This window comes from Nyctereutes procyonoides, unplaced genomic scaffold (genome assembly GCF_905146905.1).
Source record: "Nyctereutes procyonoides isolate TBG_1078 unplaced genomic scaffold, NYPRO_anot_genome, whole genome shotgun sequence".
In the NCBI taxonomy this organism is placed as follows: Eukaryota; Metazoa; Chordata; class Mammalia; order Carnivora; family Canidae; genus Nyctereutes; species Nyctereutes procyonoides.
The window spans coordinates 20,216,463-20,220,837 of record NW_026575035.1 but is presented as its reverse complement, the minus strand read 5'-3'; the positions used below and the strand labels follow the sequence as shown (position 1 = coordinate 20,220,837).

The 4,375-nt window shown below is 45.6% G+C and overlaps 1 pseudogene; it reads right to left on the bottom strand.

Annotated features, from left to right (window-relative positions):
* Positions 1–2,728: 2,728 nt before the first annotated feature.
* LOC129505398 (60S ribosomal protein L10-like) lies at positions 2,729–3,380 on the bottom strand (annotated as a pseudogene).
* Between the last annotated feature and the right edge of the window lie 995 nt (positions 3,381–4,375).

Below are 4,375 nucleotides of genomic sequence, written 5' to 3'. Positions count from 1 at the left end.
GAATGTGTATTCAGTTGAGTTTGGATGTAAAGTTCTGTAGATATCTGTGAAATCTATCTGGTCCAGTGTATCATTTAAAGCTCTCGTTTCTTTGGAGATGTTGTGCTTAGAAGACCTATCGAGGGTAGAGAGAGCTAGATTGAAGTCACCAAGTATAAGTGTATTATTATCTAAGTATTTCTTCACTTTGGTTAATAATTCGTTTAAGTATTTGGCAGCTCCCACATTCGGGGCATATATATTGAGGATTGTTAAGTCCTCTTGCTGGATAGATCCTTTAAGTATGATATAGTGTCCCTCTTCGTCTCTCACTACTGTCTTCGGGTGAATTTTAGTTTATCTGATATAAGGATGGCTACCCCTGCTTTCTTTTGAGAACCATTTGAATGGTAAATGGTTCTCCAACCTTTTATTTTCAGGTTGTAGGTGTCATTCTGTCTAAAATGAGTCTCTTGTAGACAGCAAATAGATGGGTCCTGCTTTTTTATCCAGTCTGAAACCCTGCGCCTTTTGATGGGGTCATTAAGCCTGTTCACGTTCAGAGTTACTATTGACAGATATGAGTTTAGTGTCATCATGATATCTATTTAGTCCTTGTTTTTGTGGATTGTTCCACTGAACTTCTTCTTAAAGGGGAATTTTAAGAGTCCCCCTTAAAATTTCTTGCAGAGCTGGTTTGGAGGTCACATATTCTTTCAGTTCCTGCCTGTCTTGGAAGCTCTTTATCTCTCCTTCCATTTTGAATGAGAGCCTTGCTGGATAAAGTATTCTTGGTTGCATGTTCTTCTCATTTAGGACCCTGAATATATCCTGCCAGCCCTTTCTGGCCTGCCAGGTCTCTGTGGAGAGGTCTGCTGTTACCCTAATATTCCTCCCCATGAAAGTCAGGGACTTCTTGTCTCTTGCTGCTTTAAGGATCTTCTCTTTATCTTTGGAATTTGCAAGCTTCACTATTAGATGTCGAGGTGTTGGAACGGTTTTTATTGATTTTAGGGGGGGATCTCTCTATTTCCTGGATCTGAATGCCTGTTTCCCTTCCCAGATTGGGAAAGTTTTCAGCTAGGATTTGTACAAATACATATTCTGGCCCTCTGGCCCTTTCGGCGCCCTCGGGAACCCCAATTAAACGTAGGTTTTTCTTCCTCAGGCTGTCATTTATTTCCCTTAATCTATCCTCGTGGTCTTTTAATTGTTTGTCTCTTTTTTCCTCAGTTTCCCTCTTTGCCATCAACTTGTCTTCTATGTCACTCACTCGTTCTTCCACCTCGTTAACCCTCGTCGTTAGGACTTCTAGTTTGGATTGCATCTCATTCAATTGATTTTTAATTTCTGCCTGATTAGATCTAAATTCTGCAGTCATGAATCTCGTGAGTCCTTAATGCTTTTTTCTAGAGCCACCAGTAGCTGTAGAATAGTGCTTCTGAATTGGCTTTCTGACATTGAAGTGTAATCCAGATTTTGTAACTCTGTGGGAGAGAGGGCTGTTTCTGATTCTTTCTTTTGAGGTGAGGTTTTCCTTCTAGTCATTTTGCTCAGTGCAGAGTGGCCAAAAACAAGTTGTATTGGGAAAAAGAGGAAAAGAGAGGAGAGAAAGAATGAAAGAAAAGAGAAAAAGAAAAAAGAAAGAAGAAAAAAAGAAAAAAAGAGAAGAAAAAGAGAGAAAAAGAAAGAAAGGAAAAAAAAAGGTGGGGGAAGCAAACAGAAATCAAAAAGCAAAAGAAAAAAACAAACAAACACGGGGGAGTATCCTCTGAATCTGTAGACTTTAAGTCACTTGACTTCCCCTGGAACTGGTCCGTCCAGCTGGTCTCCTGGGGGAGGGGCCTGCTGTGCTGATTCTCAGGTGTTAGCACTTGGGGGAGCTGCTCTGCCCCTGCCTGCTGCAGGGCTCAGTGGGGGTTGTTGACCCCGTGAGGCCCCAGGAGGAACAGCCGCAGTTGCTATGGCAACTCTGGAAGCCTGGAGTCAGCCCCCGCAGTAACTCCGGGGCTCTCCGTCCCGTCCGCAGGGCCTGGAGGCTCCGGGGCGGGGCCGCTGATCTGCTCAGCTCGGGGCAGGAGCGTCCTCGCTGTCCTGGGCCCTCCCGGCCTCTGCCTGTCCCGGGGGAGGCCGGATCCTGGGCTGTGTCCCGGCGCCCTGTGCTCCGGGGCCTGCGCTGTGGGATTCGCGCTCCCGCCCCGCAGCCCCCTCCGCGGAGCCGCCGCCCGAGCCCCTCCGAGCTGCTCCGGTCCCGCCGTGCGCGCTGCAGCCCTTAGGGAGCTCGGAGCACTCTCCCGGGGCGCAGGTGTCTGTTAGTGTCCCCGGGAGCCGAGGGCATCCCCGCCCTCCTGGGTCCTGCTCCAACTCCCTGCGAGCCCCTTTCCGCCGCCGGGAAGGTTGGTGCAGCTCCTGCTCCTCCGGGACGGGGCTCTCCTGTCCTGGGGACACTCGCCCCGGCCTCAGCCCGGCTCCTCGCGGGGCCCCTCCCCCTCGGAGGCCTTTTGTTCCTTTATTTCTTTTTCCCCGTCTTCCTACCTTGATGGAAGCGCGAACTCTTCTCACTGTAGCGTTCCAGGGTCTCTCTTTAAATCTCAGGCTGAATTCGTAGATTTTCAGGATGATTTGAAGGTTATCTAGGTAATTTGTTGGGGACAGGTGACTTGGGGACCCTGCTCTTCCGCCGTCTTGCCCCTCCCTCGGAAGTAAGATTTATTGGTGGGCATGAATAGAGGGGGCAGTGCTGAGGTTCTCATGAGTGCAAAGCCTGCCATTTGTCCAGGAGGCTACGATTAGGGATGTATTTGACCGCACACACCATCTGAGATGACCTCCTTTTCAACACTATGTCTTCAAATTCCTCCACATTAAACTTAGTTAAGTTGGAACTTGGAAATGTGAATCTTCTGGCAGCCAGGGAACTTGAACCCTGTGTAGGGCCTCAATTACATGCTCCTTATTCTACAGCTTGGTACAGATGGACATGACTATTTGGCCTAAGTGGACTCTGACCACTTTGCCCTGGGACTTCCCAAAGTCACCCTGTATAGTATACCTGTCTGGAGCATGTTAATCCCAGCACAGGACATCTTGTTGATATGGATGACATGGAAGGGGTGGAGCCACACTTAGATGTGAAAACCATCTTTGTTACAGCTTTTCACCAGTACTTATTGGCATAAATACTGGGAGCCTGCAGGGCTTTAGAGGAGAACTGCTCATATTCATTTGATATATATATATCAAATTCATATACCATATAGTGGGAACTCATCCACTTTTGCTATCTTCCACCCCAGGTCAAAGATGCAGATGTTGGCATCAGGGATGCCTCTGCAGAAGTGAGAGTTTGGATACAGTTTGTTCTTACAATACTGGTAACCTTGGGCAGGGTGGTGGCCCATAGCGACAGCAGAATCTTCAGTGATGTGCCAAGGAAGAAAGCTATTTGTGAAATTGTTTTTAATTATAAAGTCAATTTTTAAATTGAGATAGCAGTGCTCATGTTCCTACTTCTTCTTGTGTCAGTTTTGGTCATTTGTGTCTTTCAAGGAATTTACCCATTTTACCTAGGTTGTCAAATTCATTGGCATGAAGTCTATAAAATTTCCTTATTATCTTTTTTTTTAAAATTATTTATTTATGATAGTCACACAGAGAGAGAGAAGCAGAGACAAGGCAGAGACATAGGCAGAGGGAGAAGCAGGCTCCATGGACCGGGAGCCCGACGTGGGATTCGATCCCGGGTCTCCAGGATCGCGCCCTGGGCCAAAGGCAGGCCCCAACCCGCTGCGCCACCCAGGGATCCCCCTTATTATCTTTTTAATGACTGGAGATTCTGCAATGGTTCCCTTGCTTTTATTCCTAATATTCCTAATTTGTCTGCTTTCTTTTTCTCTAATGAGTCCAGCTAGAGGTTTATCTGTTTGTTACATTAATCTTTCCAAATGTTAGCTTTTAGTGTGAAGAGTTTTAGCTATTACTTTTCTGTTTTCTCTTCTATTGATACCTTTATCAAGTGCTTACCTTTATTATTTCCTTTTTTAGCTTGTTCTGGGCTTAATTTATTCCCCTCATGGTGGAAGATTACTTTGATCATTTATTTGAGACTTCTTTTTTCCTAATATAGCATATAATACCATCAGTTTTTCTCTATGTCCTGCTTTAGTTCTGTGCATTTCTTAATTTGTGATTTTTTTTCTTTGATCCAGTTCATTAGATGCAAGTCATTTAATTTCCAGGATATTTTGGGTCTTCCCGGTTGCCTTATTTTAATATTTCTAATTTAATTCTATTGTGTGAGAACCTACTTGATATGATTTCAATCTATTTAAATTCACGAGGGCGGGGATCCCTGGGTGGCTCAGGAGTTTAGCGCCTGAGCCTGCTTCTCCCTTTG